The sequence below is a fragment of the Heterocephalus glaber genome, unplaced genomic scaffold, assembly GCF_053883595.1.
Source record: "Heterocephalus glaber isolate CG9 unplaced genomic scaffold, H.glaber_assembly_v1.0 deba00001538, whole genome shotgun sequence".
Classification (NCBI taxonomy): Eukaryota; Metazoa; Chordata; class Mammalia; order Rodentia; family Bathyergidae; genus Heterocephalus; species Heterocephalus glaber.
In genome coordinates this window covers 13,584,668-13,608,766 of record NW_028258333.1, presented here as the reverse complement: position 1 = coordinate 13,608,766, position 24,099 = coordinate 13,584,668, and the positions used below count along the sequence as shown (strand labels likewise).

The following is a 24,099-nucleotide window of genomic DNA, read 5'->3' as shown; positions in this document are numbered from 1 at the left end:
CTAGTTTAGATCTTAGTTAATAGAATATTAAATGGAGTATGACTGTGTCAGATTTTGAATAATTAATACAAATTAATAGTTAAAGAAATGGATGCAGAAATGGATGAGTGGATCTAGCATACCTGACTAGAGAAAGACTAGGATCAGGGGCCTGGGATTTAGCTCAGTGGTTTAGCCACCTGCTGTGCAAGCGCAAGGACAGGAGTTCAATCCCCGGTACCAAAAAAAAAAAGGAAGAAGAAAGACTTTAGAAAGACTTTGCACCATGAAATGGAAAATTAATCTGAAAGATGATACAGGTGGATCAAAATAAATATGTGGATAATTGAAAAGGGGAACTGGTGCCAGCTTGGCTGGTCAGCACTGCCCCACCTCACTCTTCAGGGAGTGATCTTCCCTGGAGTGTCCCACATAACCTGAGGGGAAAATGAACACTTCAAAGGTTAGTATCCTGGGACAGACTCTATACTGGACCCTTCTCATCATTGCCCCTCCAAAACTGGGGGTCATGGCATCTCTCTGGAATCCTCTCCAGCACTCACCAATAGGCAAGGAAAGCACTCTCCATGGGCTCTGGGCAGAGAAAGGATAAAAAGCCAAACTGGGTGCCCATCAAGTCAACCCCGGAGAGGCTCCTACCATGCCTGGGTGTAAAGAGTCCCTAAGCCAATGCCAGGGACCGCGTCACATTTTGCCTGCTGCCAGGAGGAAGAAAGTATTGAGACTGGCTCCATCTAGAACTTGAGTGCAAGGTGGCTGTCTGCAATCAGACTGCAACTAAGACAAGAAGGGAGTAGTGCGGTGACCCGGCCATATGGCTTAGCCATCAAGTGGGAATTACAGGTACTTCTCCACCTTAATGGTGCACAAATATATCAATAGGTTTTAATAACATCACAGTTTTACTTAATCCCATATTACATAGCCCTCACCCACGTCCTGCCTCTACCCCCACATGTATCTTCTTAAAATTCTCAACACTATCTCTTCACTCAAACTATAATGCACTTCCATCAGAATGACTCCCTATTTTCTTTATAATTATTTACTCCTATCTTCCTCTCATTATACTGACTTACACTAGGATATTGATAAAGAATGACAATGTAAATGCAAGGTTTAGTTCATGTAATTGATATATATATATATATATATATATATATATAGTCATTATCTGTTAATGCTGATATCTGTTAATTCTGATAAAATCAACTGTAATTTTTTCTTCAGTACAAAGTGACTGTGTCCAAATCATTTAAATTAAATAGCTGAAGAGGTGGACACCCTCTCTTCACATAAATCTGTGAACATATCACTGGAAGAAAGAATTTAATCAGAAGATCTTCATAACTATATACTACCCATTCTCCTTGACCTCAATCTTCAATACCCCCCAAAATCACATATATATGCATACATATTACATATATATATATACACACACACACACATAATGGTTATACATATAGATAAACACAGGAATATGGAAAAAAACAAGGCAACAAAAACCCCCAAAGATCTCCCAACTCTCCTAAAGCAGATCCAAAGCACCTATGAAGAGGAAAGCGAACACTAGGTAGAGAAACTTTACAAATTCACAAAGAAGCAGTAAAGTAACTTGGCAAATTTAAAGTGCATGACCCAAAAGTTCATGTAATTATCATATAAAATAACAAATGTCATTATAGGAGAAACTAATAAAAATTTGCAAAAGCTAAACAAAATGGCTCAAAATTTGAATGAGAACTTTTACAAAGATATAGGCTCCTTAAAACGATATTGGTTGGAAATACTCAAAATAAAAACAAACTGCAAAGAAATTATAAAGTACAGAAATGATCAATGTGAAGACAAGCTTTCTGAAATAGAGGAAAACATGGTAAGTTATGATGATTCATGTAAAGAACTATGAAAATGACAAGAAGATAAGAAAAAAATTAATTCAACAGCTTTTAGACACTACAAAGAACACCAACCTGAGGCTATTTGGAGGGAGAGGGAAATTACAAAATAGCACACATGAAATAGAGTGTGTTTAGGGAAGTCACGATAGAAAACTTTCTAATGTAAGGAAAGATGTCAACATACAGGTAAATGATGGATAAGAACACCATGCAACACCAAGGAAAACAGTAACTACCTATTAAACATCTTACTCAAAATTCCAGATGCCCAACTGAAAAACAGAACCTGAAAAGCTGTCAGAGAAAAGAAAAAAAAAAAAAAATCACACAAACACATTAGGATTGTAGAAGACTTCTCAACACAAATTTTTAAGGCAGGGAGAGCCTGGAGTGAAAAATTTTAACCCTTAAAAGCAAACAACTTCCAATCCAGATTAAAATATTTGGGAAAATTTTCTTTCAAAAGAGATGGAGAAATGACAACATACTGTGACACAGAACAACTTAAGAGATAGAGTAGAGCACCAAACCAGCACTCCAGAAAATATTCAAGAGTAAACCTAGAGACAACCCAACAAAGCCAAAATCCAGAGTGAATGAATATATCAAAGAAGACAAAAAGATGAATGAGAAAGTAAAAAATAAAAACAAAAGAGACACCAACAGAAAAATACAACACAAGATCTGGAATAATCAACCTTTTCCGTAGTAACTCTCAATATTAATGGCTTCAACTCCCCAATGTAAGGACACAGATTGGCAGAAGTCTCAAAAAACAATCCCACAGCCTGTTGCATTAAAAACTAATTTGAGTGGTAATTCCATTTTATATTAAAAAAAATCATCTTTATCCAGTCACCAGTCGATGGCCAATTGGACTGTTTGCAAGCTTTAGCTATTACAAAGTGTGCTGCTATGAACATGGGTGCACATATAGCGCTGTGCTGTGATTCTTTTAATTCTTTTGGAAAGACATCCAGCTAAAATGTACCAATAAACTTAATGAACAAAAAAATCAATAAAAAAGAATAAAACCTCATTTGCTTCCAAAAGGTATTCATAGACTAAAAAACTCAAAAGATTGAAAACATTTTTTTCTCTCACCAGGACCCTGAATGCAAGAAGAGGTAGCAATTTTACTCTTAGACAAGGCAAACATTAATCTAAAACTGATCCAGAAAGGCAAAAAGTTTACTTAGTACTAGTACTGTGAGCAATCCAACAAGAAGAGAAAACAGTTACAAAACAATCAGTGAGTGACCTAAGCACCTCACATTCACAAAGAGACAGCTCAGTTTAGCAGAAAAATCAGCAAAGAAATATCAGAACTGAACCAATGCTTTGAACAAATGGACTTAAACTGAAATTAAAATGGATCAAAGATCTAAATATTAAAATAGAAAGATTTAATCTACTGGAAGATAAAATAGGCAAGTCATATGTATGGGTAAGTACTTTCTGAGCAGAACTCCAATTGCACAAGAAATAATAGCAAGAATCAACAAATGACATTATATGGAATAAAATCCTTCTTCAAGCGAAAATAATAATAATTTCAGTGAAAGCTCAACTTACAGACTGGGAAAAAATTTGCCAGCTATTCCTCAGGCAGAAGATTAGCATCTAAAATATATAAAGAGCTCAAAATGTTAGACTGCCCCAAATAAAAGACTCATTCAAAAAGTGGGAAACTAAAAGGCATAGACATTTCTGAGAAGTATAAATGGCCAATAAAGAAACGAAGAAATGTTCAATATCTCTGGGCATTAGAGAAATGCAAATTAAAAGAACACAAGATTTTATATTATGCCAGAAAGAATGGGAATCATTAAGAAATGAAATAATGAAAAATGGCATGGATGTGGTAGAGAATAATACTTCTGCATTGTTAGTGGGAATGTAAAATAGTAGAGCCATTGCAGACATCAATATGTTGATTTCTAAAAAAAAGTTAAAATAAAAATTCTACTAGATCCACCTATTTCCATTCTATAAATCGTCACAAAAAGATAGACATCATGTCACAGTGATACATGGATACCAGTGTTTATAGCAACACAATTCATAATAGCTAAATCTTGGAAAGAGTTGATAGCAACATCTACATGGATGATAAAAACATCCAATTTCTTGGATAAAGAAAATGTATTATTGTACACAGTCAAAAGTAAGCACATATAAGAAAACAAATTTGTGGGGGTTCTTTTGGTTTTTTGGTACCAGTGATTGAACTCAGGAGCTTGTGCTTGCGAGGCAGAAGGCAGAACCACTGAGCTAAATCCCCAGCCCATAAGGAAACAAATTTGTCATACCTTAAGGTAATTGGACACACCTTGAAAATATAATGTTCAGAGAACTACATCAGACACACAATCTTAAATATTGTGTAATTTGCCTTGAGTTGTCTAGTGCAAATAAAGAACAAAATCACAGACCGATGAAAGAAACAGAGAGATAGATCTTCTGCAAATAGGGATTGGACCAAGAAATCAAGCATGCGGCCAATAAAAAGATTTAAAATGTGTCAGGTACATGTACCAAGTACCCACAATGTAAATGATCATTATGTGTCACAAACATGAACTAAAGAAATAATAATATAAATAATGAAAATAGGGAAAGGGGATCTAGAGATAGAGGTAGGGACATGGTGGTCCCTCCACCTTCTCACTTTGGCTGTGACTAGGAATATTCAAAAACTTCTTCCCCATTCTATGGGCTTCAACCAACCTCTTCAAAGAGAACTGATCTGAATCTCAGCCTACTTTTCATTTCAAAGTATTTTCTTTTTTTGGATTCACTCACTCAAACATAAAATATCTCTTAAAGTGTTTTCCCCCATTTTAAGCAATGACCTGTTACTGTAATCCTCTTTTAATAATGGCTTTGTATTAAACTTTTCCTGTTGAAATATGAGGATGGTTTGGGGTTTTTTTATGGTACCTTAATGTATAACATGAATAAACTTTTGCAGAATTTACTAAGAATTTATTAGGTAGAGACCTGAATGACACCGTATAAATGGTAGCATGAAACAACATTGGCTCCCATAGACCATATAACATATTGTAGAGGTGTTGCAAATGGCTTGCTGAACTAATTTCATTTTAAATATCTCTGTAAAGTTGGTCTGTATTGCTGTGGAATGGGTTTAGAAGATGATAAATGTAATATTCTATTAGGTATAATTTTAAATTACTGAAAGTCTGGGAAAGATTTGACCATGAATGCATGACATAAATTTGGAATATATTTAAAATTAATAATACAACAAATCTTTGATATTAGCTGTTGAAACCAAAAGAAGAAATCTATAAATACATATTTTTCTGTGCATAGCATGGAAAACTTAAAAGATAAATATTAATATGTTATTATAAAATAATATCATGGTTGATATCTCATGAGGAATAATATCTATAAGTGAAAGTTGTAAAGAATTCCCCTTTCTACCTATCTCTGCCCTATAACTGAATGTAGAATTTAGAAGTTAAATTTGATTTTCAATGTCTATTGGTCACAAAATTAATTCTTCACACTTGTTATAACTCAAGAGGTTTAGACTAATGATACATCTTATTCTTCAGTATATCAATCACAATTTTAAGCTCTTTTCATAATGATTGATAAAATTACTACCCACCACCAGAGCATGCTTTGCATTTTATCTAGAGTAATGAACAATAGATATTTAAATGCTACATGAGCTTAAGCAAATTAAAGACGACAAAGCATTGAAAATACCTTCAGCGCAGGAGCAACAGTCTGCCTCAGCATGACTTAATTAGATGATGACCTTACTAGGAAAGGACATACACTTGGTTAGGTGACTATTCTCACCTGAGGAAGTGCCCATAGGAGAAACCCAGGGGAAGATTGTCTCCTGGTAGCTCACTCAGAATCTGCAGTAGAGAGCCATTCATTCCTGAAGGCATACTTGGGAGATGTATCAGGACATCCATACAATGAGTGTAGGCTGTAGAGTGGGTGAAGGCATGGATTTGGTACTTAGGTTGTTTTCTTCATGGGATAAGTAGCTTCAGCTGCACAGCATAGCCCTCTTACACAAAATTCTCGAGTTCCAATACCAACACTATGCAATCAACTGTGTGAGCTATGCAGGCCCAATACATATGCCTGTTCATTTGTGAACATAGTCTTTCAGAGTCCTATTTGACAAACCCGGTTATTGTGATCATTTCATCACTGATCACTAATGTAACTCCTTTAGGTATAGAGTGATACAGCTCTCTGCTTTCAGAGAAATATTATTTTAACAATGTTCTCTAATCTGCATTTATAATTCAATGCAACATTATCTAAATTCTTTAATGATGTCACTTATCTGACTTACATATTTTCAGACATATTATCTAATTATTTTATCTTTATTTGCATTCTAACTTCTTTACTTTTCTTATTTTTTATTTTCAGGATTTGTAACAAGAAAATTCAGAGCATGTGCTCTATCTGCCATCTTGAAGGATGTGGTCAACTATTTTACGTGGTTAGGATCATGCATTATTTCTGAGCTTAAAATATTAAAAAAATTGATGAATAATTGTATGGTAGATTACAAAAGCTTCAGCACCTATATTTTAAAGGTTTTTGTGTACCTTGTGCTAATTTATAAGTTTCACAATTCACTGATTTTTAATTTATAAGTTTATTATTTAAAACAATAAAAATTTGCCATAAAACATACTCATTCTCTAGATATAAATAATATCTTTCTTCACTATAACTTTTTCTCAAATCTTTAATCATGCATCTATTTACTGCTCTTCATGGTAGCATTTATTTCTTCAAGTTATTCTTTAAATATTAAATAATTATAATTTAGCCCTTCCATATAAAATTTTAAGAAATTTAAGAAATTTATACTCTATTCCGGAAGGAAATTTGTGTTGCTCCTTAACTAACTAAACTTTATGTCTTTTTATTACTCCATGAAGGTATTTATCACCAAAACTGACACTAGTCAGTTTCAAAATTTTTTTTTCCTGCAACATAATTTCAAACAAGTTGTTCATCAATGATATGACTTATTGCTTTTATTATTACATTTCTCTGTTAATTTTGCAATAGAAAGTATCAAATATCTGTAATACACATTAAATAGGAACATTTCTGAAAAACTGAAAATTTTACAGTTTATAATAATTGAAATTCTTTTTCAAAAATTTTATTGGTACATTTAAGGTATACAATATAATGCCATTCATCATTGGAAATTTGCCCCTTTACATAATCCATCTTGGTTCTTATTTTTCCCCATTCCCCTGCCCTCCCCTCAAACCATCCACCCCTCCCTATCTACAAAGCCTTTGTTTCCATTTTTTTCTTTTTCTCACATTAATTCCATTCCATTCTTTTTTACCCCACCCTTCCCACTTCCCCTTCACCTCTGCCCCTTTTCTTCCCATTTCACATTATCTATTATACCTTCAGTCCTTATTTACACTTTTGTTTTTTCACACTAGAGAAACTATTCGGTTCTTATTAGATGTCTCATTATAAAGAGTAGGAATTAAGACAGAGACTCTGGTAATAATAATTGGTAAAAATATGTGAATAGTTTTGTGGATAGTTGAAGAAAAATATTATCTTATCTAATTTTTCATGGCATAAAAGTATGATTATTTTCATAGTAATCCTCATGGGCACTTTAATTTTTAAAAGAAATATTTATTTATTCACATTTAATCAATTTATATTCCTTACCTAGTATAAAAATTATTAGACTAAATGTGTTGGAACATAATAGTAATAACTCAAGTTATAGTTGTGAATTTTAGTATTATTAATAAGTATAAGGCAGACAGGGTTAAGGTAGTGAGAATAAATGATGAAAAATGATAGACAAAGTAACAAGCCCAGTGATTAATTTTACTTTGTATATTAAGAATTATTTGGGACTGGAAAGTTCCTCAGTGTTAGAGTGTTTGCTTAGCTTAGAAGAAATACTGGGAGGAAAGAGAGAGACAGAAAGAAAGGGGGCAAAGGAAGGAAAAAAAGAAGAAAGAAAGAAAGAAAGAAAGAAAGAAAGAAAGAAAGAAAGAAAGAAAGAAAGAAAAAAGAAAGAGAGAGAAAGAAAGAGAAAGTAAAGCCTGTATTATTTCTAAGTATATTGAAGATCAGGATTTGAGTTCAACACACCAAATGAGGTGAGGACTTCAGCCACAGTCCTCTGCCCAATGTCAGAGAGCAGGATATGAGAACATGAGGCCTAAGGAGGGAGTGATGAGAGGTGGGTGCTAAGAACTGTCATCTGCACTGTCCGCCCTGGTTACTAAAATATGACTCATTGTGCCACCCTCTTAATCAAGGCCATAGAATTGAATCCCACTTGGAAATAGGAGTTAGCATCAGCAGTTTTCCTGCTTTTAAAACTTTCGAGGTTCATTAAAATGTGTTGGAACTAGATAGAAATAATGAATCTCCAATGCTGTGAATGAACTAGAAGTCACTGAATTATATATCTTACATTTTGTAAATTTTATTTCAATTTTGAAAACGTAAGAATCAGTGAGATATAAATATCTTTCCCTCTTATACTGGCCTATAACTCAAACAACTACAGATAAGATGCTCCCTTGCATGCCTTGTTTTATTTCAGGCTACAGGTCTGAAGCTTTTTAGTATATTCTTTTTACACAGCAGTTGTCAGAGGATCCCTAATGGAAAACTTACAGGGAAATTCCTGATATCCCAGATATCCACAGAATCATCTTCTTCATACTTATATTAATTTTTTGCTTAATATAAAAATATCATTTTGTTCTTTCCCAGGTCTTTACTCTGAAAGAAGAAGTCACCAGAGAAATTAAGCTTGTTGCAGAGGAAGTAAAAGATAAATGTGGAGTTAACGTTCAGATTTAGTACACAGATGTCTCATTTCAGTCCTTAGGACAGAGTATTCCAATAGAAATATGGCGTGGGCCACATAGATAATTTTAAATTCTTTATAAGGCACAATTTTAAAAATATAAAAGAACAGTAAACTAGCAATATTCAAGCAAATATATAACAAACTTATGTCAGCATATAATCAATGTAAAACAGTATTGAACTATTTCATTTCTTAAGTAATAAATCTGCAAAATATGGTATGTGTTACACTTACAGAACATCTCCATTTGTCTCATTAACATTACTACATTACTGAATCGACACTTACGCTTAATGATTATCTTTTAGACAACACAGCCTTAGAAAACATTTGAAGTGTGAATGTTAAAACGCTGTTTAAAAAAGTGATTTTAGGTTGGGGGTGGAGCTCCGACGGGAGCTGCCCGCGAGTCCTAGGTGCCCAGGGCAGCATTGAGACTGAGCAGCCACTGAGAGGAGCGTACCCATGGCCATGAAGGAAGAGAAGGAGCATAGCCCTAAGGAGAAGCGAGTAAGCCTGTTAACGCCCCCGGGGGCCTCAGCCAGTAGCTGTGGGGCTTGGGGGACAGCGCCAAAGGCAAAGATAAGCAGGATCGCAACAAGGAGAAGAAAGAGGCACTGAGCAAGGTGGTAATTCTAAGATTACCTCCTACTTTGACCAGGGAGCAGCTTCAGGAACATCTTCAACCTATGCCTGAGCATGATTACTTTGAGATTTCTTTTCTAATGATACTAGGTGAGGAATATCCTGCTATAGTAGAATTTGCACCTTTTCAAAAAGCTACAAAAAAGAAGACTAAGAAAAGAGATACTAAAGTTGGGACTATCGATGATGATCCAGAATATAGGAAATTTTTGTAGAGTTATGCCACAGATAATGAGAAAATGACATCTACTCCAGAGACACTGTTAGAAGAAATAGAAACTAAAAATAGAGAATTAATGGCTAAAAAGACAACCCGACTTCTGAGCTTCCTGAAAAACAAGCAGAGAATGAGGGAAGAGAAAAGGGAAGAAAGAAAGGCGAGAAATAGAACGGAAAAGGCAAAGAGAAGAAGAGAGAAGAAAATGGAAAGAAGAAGAGAAACGTAAAAGAAAAGACATAGAAAAGCTGAAGAAGATAGATAGAGTTCCAGAAAGGGACAAATTAAAGGATGAACCAAAGATTAAGTTGCTCAAGAAACCAGAAAAAGGAGATAACAAAGAATTGGATAAAAGAAAAAAGCCAATAAACTAGACAAAGAGGATCTGAATGATGAACGAGCCAGTGGGCAGAGTTGCACACTGCCCAAGCGTACTGATGGCGAGCTTAAAGATGCAAAGCTGAAGAGACCTGAAGATGAGAGTGGCAGAGACTACGGGGAGAGGGACCGGACTATGAACTATGAACTATGAACGGGAGCAGGAGCGCATACTCAGAGAGAGACTGAAGCGGCAAGAAGAGGAGCGCCGTAGGCAGAAGGAGCGCTATGAGAAAGAGAAGGGTTGTAAAAGAAAAGAAGAAGAAATTAAAAAGAGAAAGAAGCACTTCGGGATAAAGGAAAGAAGAATGAAAGTAGAGAATCAATAGGCACCGCAGAAAAAACTGAAAAGAAAGAGGAAGTGATTAAGAGAGATCGCATAAGAAACAAGGACCGCCTGGCAATGCACCTTTAGCAACCAGGAGCTCAAAGCCAGAATCGACTGTGTGCCCCTGACGACAGCACCAAGTCTGGAGATTCTGCAGTAGAAAAAAAGCAGGAAAGTGGTATTAGCCATAGAAAAGAAGGAGGAGAGGAGCAGTAGATTAGAATGGCTGTAGGTGTCCTGTCTAGGCAGCCAAAGAGCATGTATTGCGCCCCCCTGAAGTGCCTTCAGGGCAAAGGAATAGAGGAAGAGAACAGGGTCCTGTACCCGTGGGATACACTGCAGAGGAGTATGTTTTGCATCAAAGCAGGAATTTAATTGCAGGCTCAGAATTGGAAGTACAATTTCATTGCTTTTGCAATTTCTCCAAATTAATTTTACAGCGTCAGAAAAAGATGATGGCGAGGATATGCACAGCCATTTGCAGGCAGGAAATGTCAAGTGAGGACTTAATTTTGTATGACAGGAGAGAAAAAGCTGCCTCTAAAATCAAAAGGTGTTATTGATCCTGGATTGAATATTCTTGGTTTGGGTGGAGCAGAGTCACTTTGAAGTCTTGTTCAGATCTAGTTATTTTGCATTGTTGGCGATAACTGTTGACTTTGTGAAGTGTAGAAGCAATAAACATGTAATTTTGGTACAAGTATAGTGAAAAGTATAACAGATTTTCGCTGATGCAGAAATTTAAATAGTCATGTTATGTCTATATCCCGTGTCCCAGAATTTTAGGATTAGTTTTATCATTTTGTTTCCTTACATGAGCTTAGCATCAATAATATTTTTAAACCGCTCATTTTGCCTTTAATATTTTTTCTACTAATATGTAAAGCGTAGTCCCTATTTGTTTCTTTACAATCCAGTCTGTTTTTATCTTAGCTGAGATTAGTGCATACTCTCTTCAGGAAGGAGACCCCCCGATATCTGTTCCTATAAAATAACATCTTTAGTCTTAACTTGTTTTGTATTGTTGTCAATAAATACCAACAGCACTGAAAAAAAAAAAAAGGGATTTTAAAAATATTTTGAACTTTTAAGGTTCTTTTAAAAGAGCCACATCTTGCCGGTGATTTAGCTCAGTGGTTCCAGCGCCTGCCTTGCAAGCGCAAGGTTCCAAGTTCAATCCCCGGTACCAAAAAAATAAAAAATAAATAAAAAAATAAAAGAGCCACATCTGAGTACTTGGATATTCAACATTATCATACACCACAAATAGTAAAACTTTTAACATAATTTTTTTTTTTTTTTAGTACTGGGGATCGAACTCGGGTCCTTGTACTTGCACAGCAGACAGCAAAACCACTGAGCTAAATCCCCAGCCCAAATATATAATGGGAAGAACAGCCTTATACTTCCAATAAATGACCAAGTGTTGCCCCTAATCTTTTGAGATTTAGGAGGATGTGGGCTAATATAAAACAGAGAGAGAAGTATATGTTCTGACTGGGTACATCCTGGCCAAAGATATGGAGATTTTAATTCTGAAGAGGACGGCTATTAGACCAACCAACAAACAAAAAATCAAAAAACTAAAACCTTTTGTGTTTATCAGGAAGGTCTTATGCCAAAATATAATTATAACAAAGTAGTAATAGCTGTGCTGCATGAGTGAACAGAAAACAAAATTAGTTAAATGGCTCAATAATCCAAATTCCTAGTAAGCTGTTTTCTGGTGTACAGTGAATGCAGGAATCCCACGCTTCTGTAAGTGATGGAGAAAGACACTGAGTTGAGGAGCAGTGTACTAAGTGCCTTCTGGGGAGGGGCGATGAAAAATGACATCACTCAGGGGACACAAATCAAGCATGTTAATAGAAAAGGACCAGAACACTTGAATCAATCAAAAGACAACAGTAAATTAACTTTTCCCTTCACAAAGGCCAGGAATAGAACTCATTCATAGACCTGAGCAGACGGCACGGTGGGGATCCATGCTCCATAAAACACAAAGCAATGGCCAGAGTTCAATTCAAAATTACTCTCCAGTTGCAGGGGGAAAAAAAAATCAAAGAAGCCTTCTATTATGCACAAGCATGTTAAAAATGAAAGAAAATTGAAACAAAAAAGGGAAATCTGGCAAAAGAGAGAGGCTTAAAGAGACTGTTTTAAATCCAAAGAGACTAAGTAAATTAGCAAACTCCGGCATCTTCCTACTACCCCTGGTTCTTGAACATTGGAACCTACAGTGGTAACTTAAGAAATTGCAGGTTTTCTGTAACATTGTTTATAAACTTTTCACCTTGTTATGTATCTTAATACAATTATTTGAAAAGATCAGTTTTAATCTTTAGCGTTATTCTTTAGCATAGAGGCATTCAGTTCAATCTCCTTCCCTTCAGTACTACATACATGAAAGAAATTCAACCTCATAGGGATGCCACCTAAAGGGATCATTTCTGTCTCTTTTCCCATGTATCATGAAGGTTTAGTCAGCACTAACCTTGTTTCACAACTCTTAAACTTTTCTGCAAGTTCATATCCTATGAGGTCCTCCAGAGATACACACAAGTTTACCCTTGATACATTGCTTGCGAGAATGGTAACAAGCCCTGCATGTCTAGAGCCAGCTAGGATGCAGTCTCTCAAAGCCCCACCTCACTTTTAAGTAAGGTATATTCCATTGACACCAGATCCAGAACCCAATCTAAAAAAATAACTTTTATGTTATATTTCATTGACAGATTTTCTGTGGCTGATGTCACTTAAACTTACGCTGAAGAACATCACATTTTATCACTTCCTACCATTTCATTGATAAGGTATCAATACAGAAATAATGTCTAAACTGAGTGTAAAACAATGTCAAAGATTTTCTAAGGAATATGAAATCACTTCACGGTTTATGAAGGGAATTCTTGAAAAATATAAAATCCTTACATTTTGTAGATTGAATATTTGTGAGTTCAGTGGGGACTGGTGTTCAATCTGGGAAGGTGAATTGTCATAGCATAATTTTGAGTCTCCATAGTGCATTCCAAATAAAATCATTTGCAAATGAAAACATTCCTTCCTTCTCTTCCAGTATAGATCTACCCTTTCTCTAAAATGACTCCAGTTGTCCCCAAAGCTCTCAAAGTAAGTATAAAATAATGCCCTTGACCATTACTTTTCTTTAAAGAAAAAAATAAGCCATGACTAAATAATAGTGATTACTAAAATACATAATAGTGAGGATGACAAAGAGAATGTAGTTACAATTGTAACAGAAAATGCTACTATTATATTAGATATACTAACTAAATAAATATTTTCAATGGATTGTTTTTATCTTTGTCTATTTCCTCTATGTATTTTTTTCACTGATTCTTACTTTCATTTTCTTCATTCTTTAGTTTTGATATTCTGGAAATTGTCTAGCTTTTTGAAATGGAAAATTAAGTTATTGATTTTCTGACTTTTCTTCTTGCAGGTACATATTTAAAGCTATCAAGTCCTCTCCAAGCACTACTATAACTATGTCCTAGACAAACTATGCCATAGCTTCCTTATTACTGTATTTAAATTTTAAAAAATTCATTTAATTTTATTCTTCAACTAATTAATTCTTTAGAAATTCACATTTTTCCATGCAATTTACATGCTCAAGTTAGCAATTTGTTTTAATTTGTAGATAGTAGCTTATAGAAAAGGAGAAATGATTTTAATATTTTGGAATTGCTAGTAATTTACCTATGGCCCAATACATGTTCACTTTTAGTGAATGGTCCATAAGCACATGAAAAGAGTATGCACAGTGCAGTTTTGTGTAAAATGGATTATAAGTGCCCATTGGATCAGACCTGATACATGTTTTATTCACACATATTATATGCTCACTGATTTTCTTGTCTAATATTATTAGCTATTAAGGAAAATGTGCTGATGTTCTGTATAAGAATTACGGAATGTGTATTTTCTCATCACTATGAATTTTTATTTTATTACATTATTGGTTATATTCAGAACAATTGTACACACAATTATAAATGCTAAAATAAGAAAGATTTTAGAGGGACTATAAGAAGACAACTTCGTGGTAATTAGTTGGATACAGTTTTCAAACATGCTTCAATAAACACTAACCACAATAGGCAAACATAGACTATATTAAATTAAGATCATTTATTCCTCAAAAATCACAAATAAGAAACTCTAAAGGAAAGCTTCAAATTATGAAAAAATAAACACATATTTTTGCTCATTTATTTTCTTTTATTTTGCTGACAGAAGTAATGATTGAACACAGAGCCTTGCCTTCACACAGATATACACTCTAGTACATTTTTTTTGTTTTTGATTTTGTATGCTCATTTGATTGTTTATTTTGAGACAGAGTCTCCTTAAATCATTCAAATGAAGCTCAAAATTATAATCTTTCTGCCTCAGCCTCCTTGAGTACAGTGAATATAAGTACATGACACTTAGCTCAATTCTTACATTGTATAAATTTTCTGATTAATGTTTACTGGAGTTTTATATATTTTTATTCATTAAGTTTATTGGTACATTTTAGGTATTCATTATGATGACATTCATCATTGGGAATTTGTACCTTTACATAATATGTCTTGGTTCTTATTTTTTTCCCCATTCTCTTTCCCCTCCCTTCAATCCCTCCACCCCTCCCTGTTTACAAAGACTTTCTTTCTGTTTTTTCCTTTTCTCATGTTTTCCTTTCCCTTCTCTCTTTCCCCTACCCCTCAAACTTCCCCTTCCCCTTCCCCAGCAAATAAAAGAAATAGATGATCAAAAAAAAAAAAAAAGCAGTCATCAGAATTAAATTAAGATTAAAAATAGGAGCATGTTCAAATGATAAGAAATAGTCTATTAAAAATATACAGCTTCATCAAGGATCAGTGAAATTATATATATAAAACACACTAAAATGACAAATAAAAGTGAAAGACAATTACAAATATTTCTAGAAATATGAGCATAAAATATGTCATGTAATACTAATGGGAATATAAAACTGAAAAATATTTTGACAAAATCCTTTGTTGGTATCTCAGGAAAAATGAATATATGAATATCATATTTTTATATGCTTTATGATGATTTTCATTTTTTTTTAGTCAGTCATAGTTTTTTTTTAATATTTTCTTCTTATTAGTAAATATTGTCTATACATAATGATTACACTCCTTTTGGGAAAATTTTATATACATATATATCTTGATAATATTTCCTCCCTTCTAATCCTACCTTCTCTCCACTTATCCAGATCCCCTTCCAATCTCCAAAAAAATGTACCTCTCTGTTTCCTACCATTTCTCCTTTATTTTGCTATTTAAATTGTTTACATTTGGGGTTTTTCATATGAGTAACCATGTGATATTTAACTTTCTGTGTCTGATTTATTTCACTTAGCATTATAGGTCTCTATTGTCTAAACATACATCCATATACTTACAAATGACTCCAGAGCATCTTTCTTTCTGGCCATGTAGTACTCTCTGGTGTGTATACATTTCATTTTCTTCACTCATTCTTGTGCTAATGGTAATATAAGCCATTTCTATAATTTAACTATTGTTAATTGTGCTGCTATAAATATGAGCATGGCATATGTGCATCATTCTAATATTATGTTTTTAGCTCTTTTGGAAAGATACTCAGGAGAGCTATAGCTTTGTCAAATGAAATTTCTGTTTTCAACTTTCTGAGGAACCTCCACACTGATTTCCATGTGTTTGTACCAGTTTACATTCCCACCACCAATATGCAGGCCTTTTTTCCCCCATAACTTTGCCATCATTTGTTGTTTTTTTAGTTATTCATAAATAGCTCTGTTCTAGACTAAGATAAAATTTCAGTATTGTTTTGATTTGCATTCCCCTTGATTGCTCTGAGAGATAATGAGTACATTAGTAAAGAACCTTTCTGGGTGAGTCAAGGTGGCAGGATCTTGTGAATTATAGCTGGTCTCTTAAGCTTTCATCTCTGGCTCTTTGTTTTTTACTTCCCAGCTGTCACAAGTAGAGCACTTTTCTCCACCATACCTTTCCAAAATGATATTCCTTACACCAAATCAGCCCGCTGCAGACAGGCAGGTAGGTCTGTGCATGCCCTACCGAGGTCCTGAGTCACGTGGAAGACACCAAATCACCCTGCTGCAGACAGGCAGCCACCTGATTCCCCACTACAAAGACGCAGAGGACACTAGACCACCAGACCACCAGACCAAGGTACTGAGTCCCACTGTTCCCAGCCCAGAGGTAGGGGCTTCTGAGCCATCGTCCCACTACTCCTGGTCCAGAGGAAGGGGTTTCCCAGCCACCATCCCTCTGGCTGCTGCCAGCCCACAGGAAAGGGCTTCTGGATCACCATCCCTACTGCTGCTCACAGCCCCTGTCCCACCTCACCCAGGTCAGAGGAGTTAATCCATGCAGGTGCTAACAGCTCCCCGCCCCAGTCAAAATGAGAAAACATGTAAATAAGTCTCAAAACCAGACTTCCAGATCACCTAAAGGAACCCCAAAGGGAAACGAGATGGAGCACTCTGATACTCAACCACCTGGATCCACTGAACTGGCAACGAAAGGGGACCTGGAAAAACTGAAATCAGAAATAATTTCTCACAGAACAGGAGAAATTGTGCTTCTAGTGCAAGACATGATTAATAAATCTAGAGAGGAGCTCAGGAACATGATGGCATCCCAACATAAGAAACAAATGGAATCCATAAAACAGATGCAAATAGATATCCAGGACATGAAAAACTCCACTGAAAGTCTACACAGAAGAATGAGCCAATGTGAGGACAGAATTTCAGATATAGAAGATAAGATTGCAATTAGTGATCAAGAAAAGAAAAATTGCTTCAAAATTATAAGGGAACATGAGAAATAAATCCAGTAGCTGCTAGATGATGCAAAAAAGAATAACATAAGACTGATTGGTCTCAATGAAGAAACAGGAGAGAGTGGAGATGACATAAAAAACCTCTTCACAGAAATAATGGCAGAAAACTTCCCAAGCAGGGGAAAAGAGCTTGACATACAGATAAGTGAGGCATATAGGACTCCAAATAGCCTTGATCAAAAAAAATCTACACATAGGCATATAGTTGTTAAGATTCCAGAAACTCAACAGAAGAACAAAGTTCTACAAGCAGTCAGAGAAAAGAAACAAATCACATACAAAGGAAAGCCCATCAGAATCACAGCAGACTTCTCAACACAAACAATCAAGGCAAGAGCTTGGAGTGACATATTCCAAGCCCTAAAAGAAAACGGCCTCCAACCCAGATTGATGTACCCTGCAAAACTCTCTTTCAAAATGGATGGAGAAATAAGATACTTTCATGACAAAGAGCACCTTAGGAACTTCGTGAATACCAAACTAGCACTCCAAAGAATTTTACACAATATCCTAGGAACAGGCATTGAGGATCACAAGCCCAGGAAGCAAAGCAGAATGAACCCATCTGGCATGACAAGAAATTAAATGTAAAGGGGGAGAACCCAACAAAAAGAAAAAGTCATGGCAATGACAAGTCAATACATTTCAGTTATAACCATCAATGTTAATGGTCTCAATTCACCAATCAAAAGAAATAGACTGGTAGAATGGGTCAAGAAGCAAAATCCAACAATATGCTGCACACAAGAAACACACTTCATTCAAAAGGAAACTCATAGACTGAAAGTTAAAGGGTGGAAAACAATACTCCATGTGACAGGAACCTGAAAAAAAGCAGTTGTAGCTATCCTCTTTGCAGATCAAGTAGATTTCAAACCAACACTGATTAAGAGAGATGAAGAAGGACACTACATCCTTGTAAAGGGAAGAATCCAAGAGGAAGAGATGACAATCATAAATATCTATGCACCAAACACTAGTGCACCCAACTATATAAAACAAATACTAACGGACATGAAAAGTCATATATACACTAATACAATTGTAGTGGGGGACCTCAACACCCCACTGTCACAAATAGATAGATCAACTAGACTAAAAATAAGTAATGAAATACTAGAACTCAATTGAACTCTTGAACAAATGAACTTAACAGATGTGTACAGTCTTCCACCCCACAAAATCAGAATGCACGTTCTTCTCAACTGTACATGGGTCATTCTCCAAAATAGACCACATACTCACACATAGAACATGTTTAAGTAAGTGCAAAGGAATTGAATTTGTCCCCTGTACATCACCAGACCATAGTGCGATGAAATTGGAGATCCATAACAAAAGAAACTCAAAAAAATTCATAAACATATGGAAATTGAACAACACACTTCTGAATAACCAATGGGTCACAAAGGAAATTAAAGAAGAAAGTAGACAGTTCCTTCAATTAAATGACAATGACAATACAATGTATCGGAATCTATGGGACACAAAGAAAGCTGTCTTACAAGGGAAATTCATAGCAGTGAATACGCATATTAGGAAAACAGAGTGATCCCAATTAAACAACCTCATGCTGAACCTCAAGCTTCTAGAAAAAGAAGAGCAGGACAACCCCAAAGCTCATACAAGGGAGGAAATTGTAAAGATCAAAGGAGAAATCAATGCAATGGAGACTAAGAGAACGATACAAAAAATTAATGAAGCCAAGAGTTGGTTCTTCGAAAGAATCAACAAAATTGACAAAACTTTAGCCAACCTTGTCAGAAAAAGGAAAGAAAAGGCCCAAATACATGCAATTAGGAATAAAAAGGGTGAAATTACAACAGAACCAGCAGAAATCCAGAGGATCATCAATACCTACTTCCAGAACCTACACGCCAATAAGATGGGCAACACAGAAGAAGTGGACCGATTCCTAGATACATATGAATTGCCAAAGTTGAACGAAGAAGACCTAAAAATTCTGAACAACCCAATATCAACCAATGAAATTGAAAATGTATTTAAAAACTTATCAACTAAGAAAAGCCCGGGCCCTGATGGCTTCACTGCTGAATTCTACAAAACATTTAGAGAGGAACTGCTGCCACTACTGTTTAAACTCTTCAATGAAATTGAAAGGGAATTAATACTCCCAAATTCATTCCTGGAAGCAAGCATCACCTTGATCCTCAAAGCAGAGAAAGACCCAACTGAAGAACAGAACTATAGGCCAATCTCACTAATGAACATAGATGTAAAAATCCTTAATTAGATAATGGCAAACAGAATGCAGAAGATCATCAAGAAGATCATACACCCTGATCAAGTGGGATTCATCCCAGGGATGCAGGGAAGGTTCAATATATAAAAATCAATTAATGTGATACACTGTATCAATAGAGCCAAGGACTAAAACCATATGATTATCTCCATAGGTGCAGAAAAGACATTTGACAAAATCCAACATGCATTTATGATAAAAACCCTACAAAAAATTGGAATAGATGGTCTCTACCTCAAACTGATAGAAGCCATCTATGAAAAACCAACAGCCAATATCATACTAAATGGTCAAAAACTGAAATCCTTCACACTAAAATCAGGAACAAGACAAGGATGTCCACTATCACCACTCTTGTTCAATATAGTTCTGGAAACATTAGCCATGGCAATTAGACAAGAGAAAGAAATAAAAGGAATAAAGATAGTTAATGAAGAAGTCAAATTGTCATTATTTGCAGATGACATGATACTGTACCTAGAAGACCCCAAGAACTCCACCAAAAGTCTTCTAGACTTAATAACCAAATTCAATCAAGTAGCTGGTTACAAGGTCAACACACAAAAATCAGTAGCTTTCCTCTACACTAATGACAGACTCACTGAGAAAGAAATAGGGCAAATAATTCCTTTCATAATAGCATCCAAAAAACTGAAATACCTAGGAATCATCCTAATGAAAGAAATCAAAGATCTCTTCTCTGAAAACTATGGCACTCTGAAAAAAGAGATTGAAGAGGATATCAGAAAATGGACAGACATCCCCTGCTCCTGGGTAGGAAGGATTAATATAGTGAAAATGGCCATACTTCCAAAACTGCTATATAGATTTAATGCAATTCCAATTGAGATCCCAGCAGCATACTTCATAGGCCTTGAGAAAACAATCCAAAAATTAATTTGGAGCAAGAAGAGACCCAGAATAGCAAAAGCAATTCTAGGTAACAGAGACATGGTAGGGGGTATCACAATCCCCAACCTGCAACTATACTACAAAACTACTGTGATAAAAACAGCATGGTACTGGCAAAGAAACAGACTTGAGGACCAGTGGAACAGATTAGAAGATGCAGAAACAATGCCAGATACACTCAGCCATCTCATCTTCAACAAAGGAGCCAAACACCCTCACTGAAGGAAAGATAACTTCTTTAATAAATGGTACTGGAAAACTTGGGCTTCAACTTGCCAAAGATTAAAATTAGACCTATATTTTTCACCATGCACTAAACAAAAATCAAAATGGATTAAAGATCTAAATATTAAAATAGAAACTCTGAACCAATTGGAACAGAGGTTAGGTAGAACCCTTGAAGACATCGGTGTAGGAGAATATTTTATGAAGAAACCTCAGTTGCCCATGAACTAGCACAAACAATCAACGAGTGGGATCTCTTCTTATTAAAAAGCTTCTGCACAGCAAGAGAAACCACCAGCAGTGTGAAGAGACAACCCACAATGTGGGAAAAAATCTTCACCTGCTCTTCCTCAGACAAAGGTCTACTATCTCAAATCTATAAAGAACTTAAAAAGATCAGACCTCCCAAATTTAAAGACCCAATCCAAAAATGGGCAGCTGAAATGAGCAGACATTTCTCAGACAAAGAAGTAGAAATAGCAAATAAATACATGAAAAAATGCTCAACATCACTGGTTACTCGAGAGATGCAAATGATAACAATGCTGAGATTCCAGTTCACTCCAGAAAGAATGGCTGCTATCATGAAATCAACCAATAACCAATGCTGGCAGGGCTGTGGGGAAAGAGGGACCCTGCTCCACTGCTGGTGGGAGTGTAGACTTGTGCAAGCACTGTGGAAATCAGTATGGAGATACCTCAAAGAATGAGGACTGGAAGTCCCATTTGAACCCACTATTCCACTGCTGGGCATCTTCCCCAAACAATTAAAAGAATCATACCACAGTGATATATGTTTGCCCATGTTCATAGCAGCGCAGTTTGTAATAGGTAAAACTTGGAAACAGCCCAAATGCCCATCATCTGGAGACTGGATAAAGAAAATGTGGGGTTTTTTAATAAAATTGAGTACTACTCAGCCATAAAAAATGAGAAATTAGAGACATTTATAGCTATGTGGATGCACATTGAGGGAATACTCTTAAGTGAAATAAATAGGACACACATATGTAAATACCAATTAGTTTCTCTGGTGTGAGAAACTGAAAGTGTAAATAAGGACTAAATGTATAATAGGTAATGTGAAATAGGAAGAAAAGGGGCAAAGGGGAAGGAAGTGGGAAGGCTAGGGGAAAGGATAGAAGGGAATGGGATTAATATGAGAAAATGGAAAAATAGGAACAAAATTTTTGTAAATAGGGAGGACTGGAGGGGTTGAAGGGAGGGCTGGGCAAAGGTGAAAAATAAGAACCAAGAGAGACTATGTAAAGGTGCAAATTTCCAATGAAGAATGTCATTATATTTTATACCTAAAATGTACCAATTATTAGAATGAATAATCAATAATGTAAAATAGGAAGAAAAGTTCCAATGGGGTAGGGGTAGTTGGAGGGGCAGGGGAAAGGAAAGAAGGGAAAGGACAAATGATGAGAAATGGAAAAAATGGAAATAAAGTCTATGTAAATAGGGAAGGGTGGAGGGCGTGAAGGGAGGGCTTGGAATGGGGAAAAAATAAGAATCAAAATGCATCATGTAAAAGTACAATTCCCAATGAGAAATGTAATTGTGTTGTATACCTACAATGTACCAATATAAGAATTTAATACACAAAAATAGATATTCCTGTCTTGGGGTCAGCAGTCCTGGACTGAATCTCTGGAACTGTAAGTTAAAATAAACAGTTCCCCCTTTCAGCTGTACTTGTCAAGTGTTTTGTCCTGGCAAAGAACAGCTGACTAAACAGAAAATTGCCACTGTAGAAGTAGAATCATTGCTATGTACTCTTACTAATCATACAGTCTGTATTTGCAGCATACTAACTACAGGAGTTTGGAAAAGTTTCAAGTTTCAGGCTACTGAATCTATAGAATTTTAAAAGTAGAGCTTGAGGGCATAGAAGGCTATGTTTAGAATTGGACTAGAAGCCATGTGATTTACACAAATTAGACTGTTTTTGTTCAAGTTCTGAAACTTTTAGGGTGAGCTGAACTGTGACAGATTAATTGATTCAATGCAGAAAGGGAGCACAATGTTGACGATATAGAATGGGTGTTTTTGACTACTTATAACTAGATTTATAGTGAGAATAATTTGTAAAATCCAAGAAGAAAAATTTGAAGCACTTGGAGTTTGACCAGAAAAGAAGCCCCGTGTAAAGTTGAGTTCAAGGCATGTGAGGTAGCTGAAAGGATCCATATTGTTGACATTCAGAAAATAAAAAAGGATGCCTTGAGGATATATCAGAAATTGGCCATACCCATTCATCTCAGGGTCAAGGGGCCACAACTGTAAAGCTATTTGAAAAACTCTTCTTTGAGAACATAATCCCAGTGTTCCCTTATCACCCAGGCCACTTAGAGAAGTGTCTCTTCACATTCAAACACAGTGTTGAAGAGGGCACTACTGTCATGGTCCAAAAGGACCCGGCTACTCTTTCAGATATTGGCAGACCTTGGCATCATCTATGTGATTTTGGTTCTGCACGCATGCAAATACAAGAGTTTTGGGCTTTGCTTTCCTTCACCCAGATTTCAAAAGAAGACCAGAGAGTTGAAGCAATATGTGACAGGGTCAGAATCACTGCCAAGAGCCTCCAAGAGAGTGAAGCATGAAGTTGTGAGAATGAAGCTAAAGTTGCAGGTGAGACCTTAGGAAGTTGGAGTTGCCAGGAACTTGGAAATTCCGTGTAAGAAATCCACAACAAAGAGCAAAGTTGGGAAGAGAAAGAAGTCCTGTGTGCTGTAACCCAGCAACCAGTAAGGCCACAGAGATGGAATGTCCAATCTGCAACTGTTTCAGTAGTACTTTTGTCTGCTTCTTTTCTATATCCCTACTTCCCCCTGTGGAATGAGAGTGCTTACCCTACTCCATTAAATCATGGAAGTATCTAACTTGCTTCTTTTTGATTTAAAGATTCTCAGGAATATGAGTTTCCATGTGCACTGCAGCAGAGACATTGAACTTAGACTTAGTAGTGCTAGTACTCTTGATATTTTGGAGAATGTATTGTGGTTTTTGTTATATGCAAGAATGTTGCATTGTGTTATTCAGAATTATGAAGCTATTTTCTTTATTTAGACATTATGTTTAAAGGACATGTGTTTGGGTATCAGGCTGACATGAGGTAGACTACAATGGTTAATCTTGGTTGCTAACTTGATTTTCTTGAGAGATGCCTGAGGATTAATAAAACACATATTTGGGTGTCTTGGGGGATCATAGCGGCATGACCCTAGGGAATATATTGGTCCCCGATCCCTTCCTCTCTGGCTCTTCCCATATTCTGTAAGTTGACAGACTTCCTCTGCCATGCCTTTCTGCTATGATATTTCTGCATTGGGGCTAGCAGGCCACAAACTGAAACTTTCAAAACTCTGAGCCAAAATAAACATTTCACATTAAACTTGTGCATGTCAGATAATTTGTCTTATTACCAAA

The 24,099-nt window shown here is 35.8% G+C and overlaps 1 pseudogene; it reads left to right on the top strand.

Annotated features, from left to right (window-relative positions):
- Positions 1 to 9,256: 9,256 nt before the first annotated feature.
- Positions 9,257 to 10,891, top strand: LOC101711417 (regulator of nonsense transcripts 3B pseudogene; annotated as a pseudogene).
- Positions 10,892 to 24,099: the final 13,208 nt, after the last annotated feature.